Source organism: Somniosus microcephalus, chromosome 15, assembly GCF_052327205.1.
Source record: "Somniosus microcephalus isolate GS21.2 chromosome 15, FLI_Smic_1.0, whole genome shotgun sequence".
NCBI classification, from domain to species: Eukaryota; Metazoa; Chordata; class Chondrichthyes; order Squaliformes; family Somniosidae; genus Somniosus; species Somniosus microcephalus.
In genome coordinates, this window is record NC_141001.1 from 54597345 (window position 1) to 54617503 (window position 20159).

The window sequence follows — 20159 nt, forward strand, 5'->3', positions numbered from 1 at the left end:
AACACTCTGTCAGATGATATGACAATGTTGATCTGGAATCATTAACTATTTAGATTACAGCCATTGTTAACGATACAGCAGCAACTGTACCATTGTACCATGTGACTCATACAGCAGTGATAAGTTCTTGGCCCGGAAACGACAGACTTTGTGTATATAATATAGAGGCAAATGGGTACGAGGAGTGAGTTGCAGGTTGGAATCTAGGCAAAGGGCTGAAATAATTTTTTAATAGAATGCAACAACTACTTGCATTTTTAGCACCTTTAACATAGTAAAACGTCCCCAGGAGCATGAAGAACAACAAATGACACCGAGCCAAAGAAGGGGACATTAGGACAGGTGATGAAACACTTGATCAAAGAGATAGGTTTTAAGCAGAATATCTGGCAGTGAGTTACAGGCAATTATTTTCTCAACAATTTTCTTTCCTGGGGGACTTGCTCAGTGGTAGCACTCTTGGCTCCATCTCAAACCCCAATTCGGAGACTTGAGCACCTAATCTAGGCTGACACTTCGGTGCTGCACTGGTGGAGATGCTATCTTTCAGATGAGATGTTAATCTGAGGTCCCGTCTTTTCTCTCAGCTGGATGTAAAAGATCCAGTGGCACGTTCTGAAGAAGAGCAGGGGAGTTTCTCTGCATTACAATAGTGACTACGCTTTAAAAGAACTTCTTTGGCTGTGAAGCAATTTGGGGCGTGTTGAAATCATGAAAGGCGCTACATAAATGTAAGTTCTTCTCATTAATAAACCTCCTGAAGGTGGCCATCAACAAGTAACTGAAGACCTGCAGTTTAAGAATCCATATCGAATCCTTCTATAGATTCTATTCTCTTTCATAAATGGTTCCTCCAATTTCAACTGGACCCGAGGACACTGTGGCTTTAGCGTATATACATTAAAATTAATTTGCACTTATAGCATCTTTAATGTAGCAGAAACATCGCAAGCAGTCAGACCAAAAACAAGTAAGCAGAAGAATTAGGGAGGTGACCAAATATATGGTGAAACAGATATGTTTTAAAGAGACTTTTGAACGTGGGGCAAAATGAGGCATGATGGAGGAGTTTGTGAAATTCCAGGGTGCAGCAGTGAAATGGCTGAAGGCTGCACCACTGATGGTGAAACAGAGAGCGACTGTATGAAAAACTAGAAGAGTTGGGGCGGGGGGGGCGGTGTTGTGAAAGATGTAAGGTTGGAGGGGGTTGCAGATTTAGGATGGGATGAGGCTTTGAAGGGAGTAAATGAGGATTTTGAAATGAAACTGCTGAGGGTTGGTGGAGTTTGATGAGTATAGGTGTAATAGGTTAGCAGGTGTAATAGGTTAGCAGGATTTAATACAGGATAAGGTGTAAACGGGCACGTTCTGAATTAAATAAAAATAGAAAATGCTGGAAATACTCAGCAGGTCAGGCCGTATCTGTGGAGAGAGAAACAGAGTTAGCGTTTCGGGTCGATGACCTTTCGTCAGAACAAGTTCTGAATGAGTTGGAGTTTAAGGAGGGTGGAGTTTGGCAGGCTAATGAGCAATTGGGACTAGTAGTGGAGAAGTGAAGCTTGGATTTGTCACTTGTGGTAAACCACTGTTTGTATTCCTGTTTGTCCTGTTTGTATTCCACTGTGTACATGCCTGGACATGCCTCGGCTGACTCCTCCCACAGGTCCTAGTATAAAGGTGACTGCTCCCCAGCCCTTAGTATCATGGACCGGTCGACCACGCGAGGCAGACCTCCATTCTGTTGTTAATAAAAGCCTTTGGTTACTCTTCTAACTCTCAGTCTTTTATGAGTAATTGATAGCGCATCATCACTATAAATGGAAGATGGCTTCATGTTTATGGATTATGTTGCCAGTAACACCATATAAAAAAGGAATTTGAGGAGGCCAATATAAGATAAATAACACTAGGTTTCTGTAACCTGACAAATATATGCTGAGGAACTAGACAAATCTTTCATACCTTTGATTCAAGATGGCTCCTGGATAGGCAGCTGCCGAGGGTGATCCTTGCTGTGCACCTCTATCCTTGGCCATTCATTGCCCTTTCTCCCCCAATCTCTTCTCTTCCACTGTTTAAGTTCCCCTGGCTCTAATAGTGGGTGCATTTTAGCCCAAACGACAAGTTAACTGCTACTTTAAAGTGCCCACTGCCCATCCTTCGACCATGTTTGTTTTCCTCAGTGAGCACTGGATCTTTTCTCAAATTTGGCTTCCAAATTCCTGGACTACTCTGGACATTAAGACTACTTCTGCACTGGACTACACCGTAAGACTCAGCTGCTGTGTCTCTGATCTGCTACTCAGTTGCTTAAATTTTAAAGTAACTTTGTCTAGTCTACAACGCATCCCCCACCACTGCTGTTACCTGCTGAGCCTGTGACTGTCCTACTGGTTTTTCAGCTACAGTCTGGTTCCTGGCCCGAATTCCATTCTCCTGGGCTGAAGTCCATTTCTTCGCCGCCTCTAGATCTTATGGTGACCTCCAACTTCGCCACCGTCTTTATGCCCTGCGATCGATTCTGCACACCACCTGGCTCTTCACTCCTACGGAAATACCTCCAGCAGTGTGTCCTCCAATACTCTGCCCTTAAAATAGCTTCTGGCTCATTCGCCCTCCACACCTGTCTCCAAACCTGGACATCAGTTTAGCGATGCTCCAAGCTGACTCCATCATACCTATGTCAACTTTATCCCACCACGGGACCACTGACTTTAACTCTGGACTCCCTCTTATTGTCTCCGCTCTATTCCCCGTTTATACCAAAATATATATATGTATCCTAATCTTGCTACGTAACCAGGCCTATGTAACTTGAGTTTTCCCTGTGACCATTCGCGTGTGTGTTTTGGCTGCTGCTCCTGACCTGAGCCCATCACTTCTATTTCCACTTTTTCTCCCCCTTTTTTCTTCTTTTCTCTGTTACTTCTCCGAGACCCCTCTCGCCTGCTTTCATGCCCAATGCTCCCCTAATTTTACATTTGGGTGCGCAGTCCCTTTAATGTGCTGCGTGGCCTATTCAAAGTTTTGCGCATGCACGAAATTTCACCTTGGAAAAGCCAGTCCCGGGCTGCGCAGGACCGGCAGACAGCTGTGTGGCCGCGCAGCTTAGAGGGAACGTTGGTCAAGCCTCCTTTCATTTCTCTCCTCTCGAGTACTCTGCCCTCCCAAATCCCCACCCCAACCCTTCGCCCCTTCTCAACCTTCCTACTCTCCTGCCGCTGTCCCAGGCTTGACTCCCTCTTAGATAACCCTACAGCTTCCCTCTGTGCCTTTCCTGGCATTCTCCGAAGGGTCCGTTGAGGCACTCATCCCTGCCTCCTTACGAGCAGCAACCCAAACTACTCTCGCGATCTTCCCTGCCCAGAACGCTAGCTGGCGGCTAATCTTTCCTACCTCTTTCTCATCCCATTCACCCCTCCCAATGCTGACCCTGTGGATCAGCTACCACCCCCCCCTGTCCGCATCACCCTCCAGAATGTCCGTTCACTTGTGAAAAAGGCTCTTGCCACCCATGAACTTACTATGGATGATTGCATTGACATCGTGGCCTTGACGGAAACCTGGCTGACATGTGATGAGACCATCCCCCTAAATGAAGCCTCCCCCGCCCGGCTATACCTTCCACTACTTGCCTCAGCCAAACCTCTGCGGTAGCAGTGTGAATCTTATCACTAATCACACCTTGATCTGTCCCTTTACTCCTCTGGCACCTTCTCCTTTGAGTATCTCACCTCGTTCCACCCCTCTCGCCTCTCATTTAAAATCCTCGTTCTCTACTGCCCACCCAAATACCATGCCAATTTTCTCACCGAGATATCTTCACGGCTTTCCTCCCTCAGCCCCTGCACCGAGTGACTTCTCATCCTCGGTGATTTCAACTTCCATCTCAATTCATCATGCTCTCTCTCTGAGCTTACAGCCCTCCTATCCTCCCTTAATCTCTTCCTCCATATAAACTCCCCTACCCATATTCACAGCCACCAGCCTTGATCTTGCCATCTCATGTGACCTCGCTACTCCCATCATGTCAATCGCAGATAAGGCATCTCTGTTCACTTCCTTGTACCGCTCTCCACCCACATCCCCCTTCCCCCTCCCAACACTACTTCCTTCTGTGTCTGCCCCTGGAAAAAACTCTCCCAATTCACTTGCAACTGCACTTTGGCCCTCCATCCACCACAATGTTTCTGCAACTACTGATCTGCTCAATCACACCCTCACCTCTACCTTTGATGCCCTAGTCCCCATTAAAACCATTATTCTCTCTCACCCTGGTCCTTTTCCCTGGTATGGCCTGCATCTCCACTTCCTCGCGTCCAAGGGACGCAGACTAGAACGTATATGGTAGACAACTGGTTTAGCCATTCACTGCCAGATCTGCCTGGACCACATAAAGCACTATCGGATCCTGCTCTCTGCCAAAACTGCTCACTATTCCAGGATCATCCTGGCATGCAAAGTAAACCCCCGGCTTCTTTTCTCTACTGCAAACCATCTTCTTAAATCCCTCTTCCCTGCCTCCACCACCCTCACCTCCGACAAGTGCAAGGAGCTTGTGGACTTCTTTGTCACTAAGATTGAGACCATCCGTTCAGCTGCCTCTGCCGCTTCCCTTCCTTCCCCTAGCCCACCGGGCCAAACTTCCTCCAGGGTTCCCCCCTGCCCTAGCCGTGAACTCATATCTTTCTCTAGTTTCTCTCCTATCTCCCCATATGACCTCTCTGAGCTCATCTTGGCCATGAGATCCACCTCCTGCTCCCTCGACCCTATTCCCACCAAACTGCTGACCACCCAACTTCCCTTCCTGGCCCCCATGTTAGCTGATATTGCTAACGGTTCGCTCTCCTCAGGTACTGTCCCCCTCTCCCTCAAATCTGCCATCACCACCCCTCTTCTCAAAAAGCCAATCCCTGAACCCTCTGTTCTTGCAAACTACCACCCCATCTCCAATCTCCCTTTCCTCTCCAGAATCCTTGAATGCGCTGTCGCCTCCCAAATCCATGCCCATCTTTCCCGGAACTCCTTATTCGAATCCCTCCAATCAGGTTTCCGCTCTTGCCACAGTACCGAAACGGCTCTTACCAAAGTCTATTCTATGTGACTGCGACCATGGTAACCTATCCCCCCTCGTCCTTCTCGACCTGTCTGCAGCCTTTGACAAAGTTGACCACATCATCCTCTTCCAACTCCTCCTCCATCGTCCAGCTGGGTGAGACTGAACCCGCCTGGTTCCATTCCTATCTATCCAGGCGTAGCCAGAGAATCACCTGTGATGACTTCTCTTCTACTCCCGCACCGTTATGTCTGGAGTCCCCCAAGGATCTGTCCTTGGGGCCCCCTCCTATTTCTCATCTACATGCTGCCCCTCGGCGACATCATCCAAAAACACAACGTCAGGTTCCACATGTACGTTGACAACACCCGGCTCTATCTCACCACCATCTCTCTCGACCCCGCCACTGTCTCTAAATGTTAGTCTGACATACAGTACTAGATGAGCAGAAATTTCCTCCAACTAAATATTGAGAAGACCGAAGCCATTGTCTTCGGTCTCCACCACCAACTTCGTTCCCTAGCCACTGACTCCATCCCTCTCCCTGGCAATTGTCTGAGGCTGAATCAGACTCTTCGCAACCTTGGTGTCATATTTGACCCCAAGATGAGCTTCCGACCACATATCCGCGCCATCACTAATGTGCCTACTTCCACCTCTAACTTTGCCCAACTCCGCCCTTGCCTCCGCTCATCTGCTGCGAAACCCTAATCCATGCCTTTGTTACCTCTAGACTTGACTATTCGAACGTACTCCTGGCCGACCTCCCATCTTCAGGCCTCCATAAACTTAGGCTCATCAAAAACTCTGTTGCCAATATCCTAACTCGCACCAAGTCCCATTCACCCGGATCACTCCTGTGCTCGCTGACCTACATTGGTTCCCGGCTGAGCAGCACCTCGATTTTAAAATTCACATCCTTGTTTTCAAATTTTAAAAAATTAATTCCTGGGATGTGGGCGTCGCTGGCAACGCCAGCATTTATTGCCAATCCCTAATTGCCCTTGAGAAGGTGGTGGTGAGCCACTTTCTTGAACCGCTGCAGTCCATGCTGTGAAAGTACTCCCACAGTCCCTCCAGGATTTTGACCGAGCAACAATGAAGGAACAGCGATATATTTCCAAGTCAGGATGGTGTGTGAATTGGAGGGGAACTTGGAGGTGATGGTGTTCCCATATGTCTGTTGCCTTGTCCTTCTAGGTAGTAGACGTCACGGGTTTGGGACGTGTTGGCGAGTTGCTGCAGTGTATCTTGTAGATGGTACACACCGTAGCCACAGTTCGCTGATGGTGGAGGGAATTAATCTTTAAGGTGGTGGATGGGGTGCCGATCAAGCAGGCTGTTTTGTCATGGATGGTGTCGAGCATCTTGAATGTTGTTGGAGCTGCACTCATCCAGGCAAGTTGAGAGTATTTCATCACACTCCTGACTTGTACCTTGTAGATGGTGGAAAGGTTTTGGGGAGTCAGGAGGCAAGTCACTCACCGCAGAATACCCAGCCTCTGCTCTTGTAGCCACAGTATTTATGTAGCTGGTCCAGTTAAGTTTCTGGTCAATGGTGACCCCCAGGATGTTGATGGTGGGCGATTCAGCGATGGTTATGCCGTTGAATATCAAGGGGCGGTGGTTAGATTCTCTTGTTGGAGATAGTCATTGACTGGCACTTGTGTGGGCCGAATGTTATTTGCCACTTACCAGCCCAAGCCTGAATGTCATCCAGGTCTTGCTGCATACGGGCATGGACTGCTTCATTATCTGAGGAGTTGTGAATAGAACGGAACACTGTGCTGTCATCAACGAACAGCCCCACTTCTGACCTTATGATGGAGGGAAGGTCATTGATTTAGCAGCTGAAGATGGTTGGGCCTCAGACACTGCCCTGAGGATCGAATTGACTGAAGACTAGCTGCTGTGATGGTGAGGACCCCAGGAGGAGGCCGAGATGGACCATCCACTTGGCACGCCTGGCTGAAGATGGTTGCAAACCTCCTTTAAGACGCTCCTTAAAACCTACCAGTTTGACGAAGCTTTTGGTCATCTGCCCTAATATCTCGTTATGTGGCTCGGTGTAAAATTTTGTTCGATAACGCTCCTGTGAAGCATCTTGGGGCATTTTACTATGTTAAAGGTGCCATATAAATGCAAATTGTTATTGTTGTACCCTCACAAGAAACCATCTGGGGGGGTTTACTCTCAGCTAAGACCTAGGAGTGGCTGGTGCCAGGGTCGACTCGGCAACAGTCCTTATGCACTAACGAGTTCGTATTAAACCTAAGTTTTAGTTCAACCCTTGATTATAGGATACCTACAAGCTACCAAGTGAATTAATACCACCTTTCTGAATCAACAAGGAAGATGTCAGCCCCCCCAACAGGCAGCAAAGGGTGGACGAGGGGTTAAAATCCTAAAACTCGCGATCATGTCTCCAAGCCACTGTGTTTACGCGGAGATTCAGGCCCTGGACAAGGCTCCCTTTTAAAAGGCGGGGCCTGCTTAAGATTCAAAAGTCGTGGCCCGAATATGTAATTTTAAGGTCCTCGCGGGTGGGGGGGGTCCCGCGCTGTCTGCTGCCCGGCAGTAGCAACAAGGCAGAAGATGTCGACTGGCCAGAAGAGTCCCAAAAAAGTTTTAAAACTTTCCCTTTCTTTGAACTCCTTGTGGGTCAGGAGTGCTCCCCCCAGGCCCATCAAGAAGTCCTTGGGGCTCCCCATCCCTGACATTCCCCCGATCTTTGGGAATCCCCAATACCAGCATACCTCGATTTTCAGGAAATCTCCATCACATCTCTTATCGAGAGGAAACTCTGACCTCCTCCCACCGCAAAGCCAGGGAATCCCTCCACCCACTGCCTGATGGGGAACCCTTCCCACAAGTCCACGGCTGCAGGCTCTTGCCGCCAGAGTCAGGTAGTCAATCTGGCTGGGTGTTGGGCGGGACTTTGCAAATATTTATTCAAATGATGCCCAGCCGTTGGGAGCAGCAGGGCATCCGCGTCCCTGAACCTGCCAGGTTCGTCCCCTGCACCCTTTCAGCTCCCCCTGTAAAAATCGAGGCCAATGTTTCAGTGCTTACCTGACCTCGTCTTTGAGTGGCGTGGTTGAGTTAATCTTCCTTCTCTGGAATGCAGGTTGTTAGCTTCTGGAGTGTCGAGTCGATGAGCCCCCCTTTCAGCTGTGGGGATTTCTGTTCTACTTGGAACAAATCCACCTTACGCATGAGCGACGGTATCTGAGCTGGCTTCACTCGCCTTTCTCTGATCTTGAATGCTTAGAAAATTAAGTGCCACTTCTCTCTACCTGCAACTGGCTAATACAGACTCACAAGCTAACTTGGTATCTTACTCCCTGTCTTAATATGCTGTGCCTTTCTGTGTCTGCTAGCTTACAGAACAAACAGAACCTAAGTGAACTAGCAGAAAGACTGCTACTTCTACAAAGACAAAGAGAGAGAGACCGCTTGCTCTCTAGAAAAGATTACTAAAGACTGTCTAGCATTGGAGGGGTGTAACAACCCTGTCTTTTATATCTTAATTTCAAAGGGAAGCCTCCCAACATTCACTTAATCAGGGTGACACATGTGCCAAAATATCTTGCCTCCCGTTTCCCCCCCCCCCCATCCCCCGCCCCACTATCCCCCACCCCACTTCTGACAATCAAACTTAATAAATGTGGAGTTCTACAGATGTTATTGAGTCACTGGGGCATACTTTTTTCCCCCAGCAAGACAGATTTTATGGTCTGGGTTATATGGTCTTTTCTCACTATCCATCTTACATTTCTCGAGGGTTTTTTTTTCACACAAATAGGGAGATGTGACATGTTTATTTTTCATTACGTGTTCCACCTAAGGTCTGAGCAAGGTATAATGAGGTTTCATACTAGTAAGAAATGTCTAGTATGAACTTGGTCCTTTCTAGGATCATCACTTATGCATTTTTATGGCTTTAATTTCTTTATGGCCTTTAGCTTAGAAGCCAAATTATCTGGGATCTTCCATGGCCAAAGGCCAAGGTGATTTTTTTTCATTCTCAGGATGTGGGCATTGCTGGCAGGGTCGGCATCCGTAGTTGACTTTAGATGGTGGTGGACCGCCGCCTTCAACCACTCGTAGCAGTTTAATACAAATGAATGGCTTGCTAGGCCACTCCAGAGAACAGTTAAGAGTCAACCACGTTGGTGTGGGACTGGAGTCACATACAGGCCAGACTGGGTGAGGACGGCAGGTTTCCTTCCCTAAAGGATAATCGTGAAACAGTTGAGTTTTTACCACAATCCAACAGCTTCATGGTCAGTGTCTTGTTTTGCACACTTTGTACAAAAATAATAAATTGCAGGACAACGGAGTGTTACAGTTTAAACTCTTTTAATGAAGCATCAGGTCTGTAAGCTTTCTCAATCAATACAGCACCGTGTGGACAAAATGGAGTCAGGACCCTGGGTCCTCTAAAACAATAGCAGTCCTTACAGATGCCTGCAGGCCAATGACAACTCAGCATGTGATCACATGTGAATATAATAGGTATTCCTTACAGATGCCTGCGGGCCAATGATAAATCAATATGCAAATGTTACATCCCCTTTTAAAAGAAAAATGTTATGCATTACTTTTGAACCTTTCTTCTACATAATGTTCTCAGTAGCATCAACATATAAGTCAACTCAACATTTAACTAGCACTGAAAACATCTCAACGTTTCAATAACGATGTACAGTTTTTTTAGGGCAGCGATCCGCCTACACCCTTTGGCAGTTCACAAGTCAAGGATAACTCTAGGCTTGACCTCTCGTCGGAATGACGGTGTTGTTCTTGGTGTTCAGGAGGTGCCTGTGATTGCGGCGGTACACCTGTCCTTCTGGGGTGCGGACGTGATACGACCGCTCAGTGTCAGCTGGCTGGATGACGACTGCTGGCTTCCAGTAGTCATGCTCCTGGATTCTGACGGATTCTCCATTGTGCAGCGGCGGCAGTAGTCTAGCTGACCTGTCATAGTATCTCTTTTGGTGGTGTTGTCTCTGTACACGTTTTGCATGCACTTGCTTGCAGCTGATGACCTGCCAGGGCCTGTCTGGGATACGGTGAGGTATCATGGGCTCTTTGACATTTGATGGGCGGCGTTCTAGACAAATGGAACATTTTCCGACAATGTCCTCAATGTGTTTGCACATTCTGGGCCAAAACATAATGTCACGTGCTCTTTGTTTGCATTTTTCTATGCCCATATGTCCAGCATGAATTTTTGTCAACATCTCTTCTCTGAGACTGAAGACGATTCCGTTGATTTGTGACAGTTCGTCTCTGTGGTTCCAGAATTCAGATATGCTCTGAGGGCATTTTCTCCTTTCCTCAGGCCATCCTTCATGTATGACTTTGCTCAACAGTGTGAGTTGTGCATCTTTCTCTGTTCCTGCTCGGATCTCCTTCAGTTTTGAGTCACTCACAGGTAAACTGTTGTACACCATGTGCACCTGCACATCCATGCCTTCACTAAGGCTGCTGTCCTGGTAGCTAAGAGACTTTCTGGAGAGTGTGTCTGCGACAGGAATGTCTTTGCCTGGACGGTGAATGATTGTGAAGTCGTACTTCTGTAGCTGAAGGATCATTCTCTGTAGCTTTGGTGGGGCTGCGGCTAGTGGTTTCCTCATTATTGACTCGGGCTTGTGGTCGGATTCCACAATGACTTGTTGGCCATAGACGTACTGGTGGAAACGCTTGCATCCAAACAGAATTGCATATAGCTCTTTCTCGATTTGAGCATAGTTGATTTCACTGTCTGAGAGAGATCTGGAAGCGTAGCCGATAGGCTTTCCTTCTTGCAGTAATACTGCGCCTAGTCCGTACTTTGACGCGTCCACTTGTAGTCTGAGCTCTTTGTTGGGGCCAAAGTAGGCAAGAACTGGTCCTGGTTCTCTGGTGAATAGGTCTTTCATTTTCTGAAATGCTGTGTCATGTTGTTTGTCCCACAGGAACTCATTGGATTGTTTGAGCAACTGGCGCATGGGTGCGTTGATTTCGGAGAGGCTCGGGGCAAACTTGGCTAAGTAGTTAACCATGCCTAGTACTGTCTCTAGCTCTGCGCGGTTCTTCGGCGGCTCCATCTTCTTGATGGCGGAGATATTCTCTGGATCCGGCTTAATGCCATCAGTTGAGAGGCGATGCCCGAAATAACTGATCTTGGTGGATCCGATTATGCTTTTCTCGGGGTTGAGCCGGATACCTTTCTCCCGTGATCTTTGTAGCATCGCACGGAGGCTCCTGTCATGTTCCTCTCTATTCCTGCCATAGATGAGGATGTCGTCTACGATTACGACTACTCCATCGAGGCCTTCATAGGTTTCGTCAATCTTCCGCAGGAATTCATCCTGAGCTGAGATAAGACCAAATGGTAAACGCAGAAATCGGTAGCGTCCAAATGGTGTGTTGAACGTTGTTAGCTTAGATGACTCTTCCGTGAGCTTGATAGTCCAGTATCCTGATCGTGCATCCATTACACTGAAGTAACGTGCTCCCACTAGCTTGGGTGTGATGTCATCTAGCATTGGTAGAGGGTAGTGAGGGCGTTTGATAGCCTTGTTCAAATCTCTGGGGTCGAGACAGACTCTGAGCTTGCCTGTACGTGGTTTCTCAACCACTACTAACGTGTTGACCCACTCTGTCGGTTCTGTTTCCCGGACGATGATTCCCGTATTCTCCATGCTCTGCAGCTCCTCCTTCAGGCGACTACGTAGAGCAAGGGGTATCCTTCTCGGTGGGCAAACCACAGGGGTTGCTGCTGGGTCAAGGTGAATAGTGCATTCACCTGGGAATAGTCCGATTCCTTTGAAAACATCAGCAAACTCCTCCATGACTGCTTCTCAACTGGTGCTCTCATTGATAGCAATAGCTTGACGAGGTCCATGTCTAAACATGCCTTTAGACCTAGCACTGGACATGCTTGAGTGTTAACAATGTAAAAGTCCAGCATCATGTCGCTTTCTTTCTACTTGCATTTCATCACGCATGTGCCTTTTACATTGAGCTGCTCACCCCCATAGCCGGTCAGTCTGCATAAGGTGGGCTGTAGCTCACACTCATCCTTCAAGCTGTGATACTCACTCAGAGGAATTACGTTAACCTGAGATCCAGTGTCTAGTTTAAACTTAAGCTCTTTGCCCTATTTTCCTATCTCAATATCGGCATAAGCTTGCTCAGTCTCTGAAATCTGTTTTTTCTGTGACACAGAATCAATAAACAGTTCCTCTGCATTTGGCTCTCTATCTGGCATTTGGCTGTCACTCACTGTGTGTACTGTTTTTCCGAAAACAGTCCTGCAAACTTTAGCAAAGTGGTTCCGTTTACCACATTTAGTACATTGCCTTCCTTTGGCAGGGCAGTACTCCTTTTCTCCATGCCAGTTGTTTCCACAATATCCACAGTTTTTGAAGCGTTTTATGTCTGTGTTGCCCATTTTTAGAACTCTCGCTGTTCTTTCTGTTCTGAAACACGCTCTCTGGGTGGTGTTCTTTGGTGTGTATCTATTAACTGCGTGCACTGTCTGTTCACTCGAGCTGCTCATGGCGCCGGTTATGGTTTTCAACTGTGCTTGGGCTATCTCGTGTGATCTAGCTATGTCCATAGCTTTGTCCAGCGTTAGCCTGGACCCAACATTCAAAAGTTTCTCTCTCACTTTAGCTGAATGTATTCCAAACACGATGCGGTCTCTGACCATCTCATCTTTATCTGCATATACACAGTCTTTTACCAGCAGTTTTAACTCAGTCATGAACTGTTCAAACGACTCACTAGCTCCTTGTACTTTCTCCTGAAACTTGTACCTAGCGAATATCGTATTTTCTTGGGCATCACATATGCTTCAAAACGGTCAAAATAACTTTTCAGTACCTTTGCTTCATCTGCAGTGAGAGACCATGTGTTAAAAATGTCTCTCCCTTTTTCTTTGATCCACAGGAGTAGGTAGCTGCATCTTTCTTCCTCCCCTTTGCATTTCAGTGGACCCGAGAACATTAATTCCACGTGTTGCTTGAACTTGCACCATTCTCTATGTAAGTTCAAAGATCCCCAATCCATTTGCAGCAAGGGAGCTCCAACGATGTCCATTTCAAATCCCTGTTCTGACACCATGTCTTGTTTTGCACACTTTAGAGTCATAGAGTCATAGAGTTTTACAGCACAGAAAGAGGCCCTTCGGCCCATCGTGTCTGCGCCGCCCATCCATCCCTGTCCAGTCTAATCCCATTTTCCAGCATTTGGTCCATAGCCTTGTATGCAATGGCATTTCAAGTGCTCATCCAAATGCTTCTTGAATGTTGTGAGGGTTCCTGCCTCTACCACCCTTTTAGGCATTGAGTTCCACATTCCAACCACCCTCTGGGTGAAAAAGTTCCTCCTCAAATCCCCTCTAAATCTCCTGCCCCTTACCCTGAATCTATGCCCCCTTGTTATTGACCCCCCTACTAAGGGGAAAAGTTCCTCTTTGTCTACCCTATCTATGCCCCTCATCATTTTGTATACCTCAATCAGGTCCCCCCTCAGCCTTCTTTGCTCCAAGGAAAACAACCCCAGCCTGTTTAGTCTTTCTTCATAGTGGAGGCGCTCCATCCCAGGTAACATCCTGGTGAATCTTCTCTGCACCCTCTCCAAAGCAATCACATCCTTCCTATAGTGAGGTGACCAGAACTGCACACAGTACTCCAGCTGTGGCCTCACCAGCGTTTTGTACAGCTCCATCATAACCTCCCTGCTCTTATATTCTATGCCTCGGCTAATGAAGGCAAGTATCCCATATGCCTTTTTAACCACCTTATCTACCTGTTCCGCTGCCTTCAGGGATCTATGTACATGTACACCAAGGTCCCTCTGTACTTCCTAGGGTCCTACCACTCATTGTGTATTCCCTTGCCTCATTTGTCCGTCCAAAATGCATCACCTCGCACTTTTCAGGGTTAAATTCCATTTGCCACTTTTCCGCCCATCTGACCAACCCGTTTATATCGTCCTGTAGCCTGAGGCTTTCCTCCTCGCAATTTACCACCCCACCAATTTTCGTGTCATCTGCGAACTTACTGATCATACCTTTTACATTCTCATCCAAATCATTTATGTAGATCACAAACAACAAGGGACCCAGCACCGATCCCTGAGGTACCCCACTGGACACAGGCTTCCAGTCACAAAAGCAACCTTCGACCATCACCCTCTGCCTCCTGCCACTCAGCCAGTTTAGGATCCAACGCGCCAAGGCACCCTGGATCCCATGGGCTCTTACCTTCTTGACCAGTCTCCTATGCGGGACTTTGTCAAAAGCTTTACTGAAGTCCATGTAAACCACATCCACAGCATTCCCCTCATCCACCCCCTCGAAAAATTCAATCAGATTTGTCAGACATGATTTACCCTTGACAAAGCCATGCTGACTATCCCCGATTAATCCTTGCCTCTCCAAGTGGAGACTAATTTTGTCCCTCGGAATTTTTTCCAATAATTTCCCTACCACAGATGTTAGGCTCACTGGCCTGTAATTCCCTGGTTTATCCCTGCTACCCTTCTTGTATAATGGTACTACATTAGCTGTTCTCCAGTCCTCTGGTACATCCCCTGTGGCCAGAGAGGTTCTGAAAATTTGTGTCAGAGCCCCTGCAATCTCCTCCTTTGCCTCCCACAGCAGCCTGGGATACATCTCGTCCGGGCCTGGGGATTTATCCACTTTTTGGCCTGCTAAAACCGCTAGCACCTCCTCCCTCTCGATGCTAATATGTTCAAGTATGTCACAGTCCCCTTGCCCGATTTCTATGTCCGCATCGTCTTTCTCCATAGTGAACACTGATGCAAAAAATTCATTTAAAACCCCGCCTACATCATCTGGCTCTACACACAGATTGCCACTTTGGTCCCTAATGGGCCCTACCCTTTCCCTGGTTATCCTCTTGCCCTTAATATACTTATAAAACATCTTAGGATTTTCCTTTATTTTGCTCGCCAGTGTTATTTCATGGCCCCTCCTCGCCCTCCTAATTTCTTTTTTAAGTACGCCCCTGCACTTTTTATACTCCTCTAGGGCTTCTTCCGTCTTTAGTCTTTTGTGACTGCCAAAAGCCCCCCTTTTATTTCTAATGCATTTTTGTATATCCCTTGTAATCCAAGGTTCCCTTTGCTTGTTGGTCCCACCCTTGACCTTTACAGGAACATGTTGGCGTTGTACTCTCTCTATTTCCCTTCTGAAAGTCTCCCACTGTTTTGATGTGGATTTTCCTATAAGTAGCTGCTCCCAGTCCACTTTGGCCAGATCCTGCCTTATCATATTAAAATCGGCCTTCCCCCAATTTAGAACCCTTATTTCCGGGCCGTCTTTGTCTTTTTCCATGACCACCTTAAATCTCACCGAATTATGGTCACTGTCGCCAAAATGCTCTCCTACTGATACTTCCACCACTTGCCCGGCTACATTCCCCAGAATTAGGTCCAGTACCGCCCCCTCTCTTGTAGGACTTTCTACATGTTGGCTCAAAAAGCTCTCCTGGATGCACTTTAAGAATTCTGCACCCTCTAAGCCTTTCACACTCTGACTATCCCAATTTATATTGGGGAAGTTGAAATCCCCCACTATTATTACCCTATTATTTTCACACTTCTCTGAGATTTGCCGACATATCTGTTCCTCTATCTCCCCCTGACTGTTTGGGGGCCTATAGTACACTCCCAGCAAAGTGCTTGCCTCCTTTTTGTTTTTAAGTTCTACCCATAAGGCCTCATTAGAAGAACCCGCTAATATATCATCCCTCCTTACAGCAGTAATTGACTCCTTAATTAATATTGCTACACCCCCCTCTGTCTCGCCTGAAGATTCTATACCCTGGAATATTGAGCTGCCAGTCCTGACCCTCCCTCAACCATGTCTCCGTGATAGCAACAATATCGTACTCCCATGTGCTCAACAACAACTTCAGTTCATCCACCTTATTTGCAAGACTCCTTGCATTAAAATAAATGCCTTCCAACCCTGTCATATTCCCTTTTGCCTTCACATATTTGCTCTGCCTTCCCAGCTGACTTGTTTTTTCCTCTGTATTTGGCTGTAAATCACCCCCTACTATAGCTCCACTCTGTACCCCATCCCCCTGCCAAGTTAGTTTAAACCCCCCCCAGCAGTGCTAGCAAACCTCCCCGCAAGGATATTGGTTCCCCTCTGGTTCAGGTGTAAACCGTCCAACTTGTACAAGTCCCACCTTTCCCAGAAGCAGACCCAGTGATCCAGGAAACTAAAGCCCTCCCCCCTGCACCATCCCTTTAGCCACGCATTCATCTGTTCTATCTTCCTATTCCTATACCCACTAGCACGTGGCACCGGGAGTAATCCAGAGATTACAACCTTTGAGGTCCTGCTCTTTAATCCTTCACCTAGCTCCCTAAATTCTTGCTGCAGGACCTCATCCCTCTTTTTACCTATGTCGTTGGTACCAATGTGGACCACGACCTCTGGCTGTTCACCCTCCCCCTCCAGAATGCCCTGCAGCCGCTCAGTGATATCCTTGACCCTGGCACCAGGGAGGCAACAAACCATCCTGGATTCACGTCTACGGCCACAGAAACGCCTATCTGTTCCCCTTACTATAGAATCCCCTACCACTATTGCTCTCCCACTCTTTTTCCCCCCTTCCTGGGCAGCAGGAGCACCCCCAGTGCCAGGAAGTTGGCTGCTGCTGCCTTCCCCTGGTGAGTCATCCCCCTCAACAGTATCCAAAGCGGTATACTTGTTTGAGAGGGGAATGGTCACAGGGGTCTCCTGCACTACCTGCCTGCTTCTATTGCTCCGCCTGGTGGTCACCCATTTCCTGTCTTCCTGTGCAGCCCTTCCCTGCGGTGTGACCAACTCACTAAACGTGCTATCCACGAACCTCTCAGCATCGTGAATGCTCAACAACCCATCCACCCGCAGCTCCAGCGCCTCAATGCGGTCTGCTAGTAGCTGCAGATGGATGCATCTCTGGCACACGTGGTCATCAGGGGCACCGGGGTCCCTGAATTCCCACATAGAGCAAGAGGAGCATATCACGGGGCTGGGCTCACCTGGCATGACCTTCCCTTAATTTAAATTAATTTACTATCACCAATTAAAAATATCTCTAAGGCGCTTGTATAGTCTACCAACAGTCCCTGCTACACCAGAAAGACCCTGGTAACTATAAACTACAGAGTTAAAGTTTAAAAAAGAGAAATACTCACCAACCAATCACTTACCTGCTCCCTGGTGACGTCACACTCTGATTACTTTTTACCTCTCTCCCCACTGCTGAGTTGGTATGCCTCGCCTCTCTGGTTTTTATACCGGGCTCCGACTCACTGCTCCCGCTGGTCCCGACTGGTCTCGGGCCTCGCCTCTCTCCGGTTTTTATACCGGGCTCCGACTCACTGCTCCCGCTGGTCCCGACTGGTCTCGGGCCTCGCCTCTCTCCGGTTTTTATACCGGGCTCCGACTCACTGCTCCCGCTGGTCCCGACTGGTCTCGGGCCTCGCCTCTCTCCGGTTTTTATACCGGGCTCCGACTCACTGCTCCCGCTGGTCCCGACTGGTCTCGGGCCTCGCCTCTTTCCGGTTTTTATACCGGGCTCCGACTCACTGCTCCCGCTGGTCCCGACTGGTCTCGGGCCTCGCCTCTCTCCGGTTTTTATACCAGGCTCCGACTTTGTACAAAGTGTAATAAATTGCAGGACAACGGAGTATTACAGTTTAAACTCTTTTAATGAAGTATCAGGTCTGTAAGCTTTCTCAATCAATACAGCACCGTGTGGACAAAATGGAGTCAGGACCCTGGGTCCTCTAAAACAATAGCAGTCCTTACAGATGCCTGCAGGCCAATGACAACTCAGCATGTGATCACATGTGAATATAATGGGTATTCCTTACAGATGCCTGTGGGCAAATGATAAATCAACATGCAAATGTTACAGTCAGGTTTACTGATACCAGCTCTTTATTTCCAGATTTTTTAAAACCAAATTCAAATTCTCAAACTGCCATGATGAGATTTGAACTCATGTTTTCTGGATTTTTAGTCCAAGCCTCTGGATTACAAGTCCAGCAACGTAACCACTACACAACCACACCCGGTTTGAATTAGCTTGTGTTAGCTAAAAGCCTTTTCCTAGCATTCAGCTCAACAGCTGAACTCTGTTTTGTGTGGTCAGCTTGCAAGCCAAAACTCCATTTTAGGCATGTCCCCAACCAATCACAAAGGCACTCTTCGGGCAATTTACGGACCATTTTCTGCACCAATGATTTTATCTTGGGACATTGAGGGGGTCTTGCAGGCAAAGGAGGAGAAATCATTGTTGGAAAAGTGTTGGGACAAATCGGAAATGAGTCAGATGAGGGCAGTTTCAAGGAAGTGGACCATCGAGGAGAGCCACTGGGAAAGGATGGTGTGGTCATCCCTCTCAAAAGCCTCGGAAAGGTTTAGGAGGACAAGCGGAAAAATGTACTGCAATTGTTGTTACACCGGATATTATAACTTTGACCAGGGCAGTTGCGATTCTGTGGGCAGGGTGGAAATCAGACTGAAGGGATTTAAAAAGGGAGGTGGGCCTTGGAATTGGCACTACAACTTGAGAGCCAGGTTGATCATTTGACTCCCAAACTTACAGGAGTCATAAGGTATGAGACCAATTTTAGTCGGTTATCTCATACTGCCTTGACTTTGCACCAAGTGCAATATTTTTCCAGATGGTGTGATGCCACATGGCAGCCCAGTGGATCTCCTGGGAACTTCATGAAGTTAATATGACTCATGACTTTTTAATATTATGAGAAAGTAGATGCTTTCATGACACCAAAATTTGTCTGCCTGGGGAATTGAGCTCAACACATTGGTCCATAATTCCTCCTTGGGATAATTCTGCTTCACTGAAAGTCACACTCTACAGGTACCAGTCTAAGACATACCTGGTGACATATCTGCAGCCTTCAGTACAAACTGATCTCAGCATAATAGCACTGTACCTGGTTTGTAATGATCAACACATTAAGTCTCGTCATTGGACTGGAAAATGTCACACACAAGACAAGAGCTCATTTGTGACATTGGGGGTAATTTTAACCCTACTCGCTCAGCAGAAACCTGGCGGGTGGGCAGTTAAAATCGCCTTGGCTCTTACCTGTCCGAAATCCGCTATGATCGCAACATCTGCGATTTGAACCTGCTCTCCTGAGCAGGCAACAAGGACACACGCCTGGAGCCAGCAGGGTCCTTCTTTACATATGCATGTTGCAGCCCAATGACATCATTGAGACCTGACTGTAATTTAAACTCAGGCCTGAGCGAGGAACCAACTGGAGTTAAAATTGGGGCCATAATCACCTTGAGAAAGTGTCTGTCATAATACCATTTGGTGTTAATATTCTTATTCCCCCCCATTAAAAAAAAATGGTGCCCTGATATGAATTGCGTGATAGTTTTAACTTTTCCTGATGCTGTTCCAATTGCATTTCTGTCTTCAGTGTAAATCAACTCTACAATGAACCATCATTTCCATGGTTTCCATTTTGCTGAACCCCCTCCTCCATTTCATGATATATATTATAGAAGGGGGAGAGACTTGATAAAGAAAAAGCTATAATTTAGTCTTGGAGCCCAGATGACAAACAGCTCCTTTCTTGTGGTTTGTCATGTTCTGTGTCCTCTCGCTCCCAGCCATCCAACACTCTATATTTATTTTAATTTAGCTTTAGATTCTGACTGAATGAATGAGTGAAACATTTTTTTTTGCTAGTAGAAGGATTCACAAATTGTATATTTTTACCCCAGTCCCACAGAGCGTTTCCTGGCAGACTAGACTTGTGTTTATCAGGAATTCAAATAAAATAAAAATAAACTTCAAACTTTGATTCCTCTGAGCCAGACTTTAGTCCTATACTGAGCACAAAGTGCCAAAGGAGCAATTAGGCTGTTGCAGAACAGCATTTTTCACTTTCGCTGCAATTTTTAAGTGCTTTTTTACCTCTGATTATTTTGAAGGACATTATTTTCAGTCGGTTAGCTTTATTCCCCAATTTTTTTCTCTTTTCTAAAGGTGCAGACTTCTTGCTTGGGGTACTGACGTCCGCTGTCCTCGAG

At 47.1% G+C, this 20159-nt stretch overlaps 1 protein-coding gene across 3 annotated transcripts in view; it reads left to right on the plus strand.

The window, feature by feature from the left end:
* LOC147106739 (cytosolic 5'-nucleotidase 1A) overlaps window positions 1-20159 on the plus strand; it is an 86659-nt gene that overhangs the window by 3775 nt on the left and 62725 nt on the right. The gene's annotated exons all lie outside the window — the stretch shown is intronic.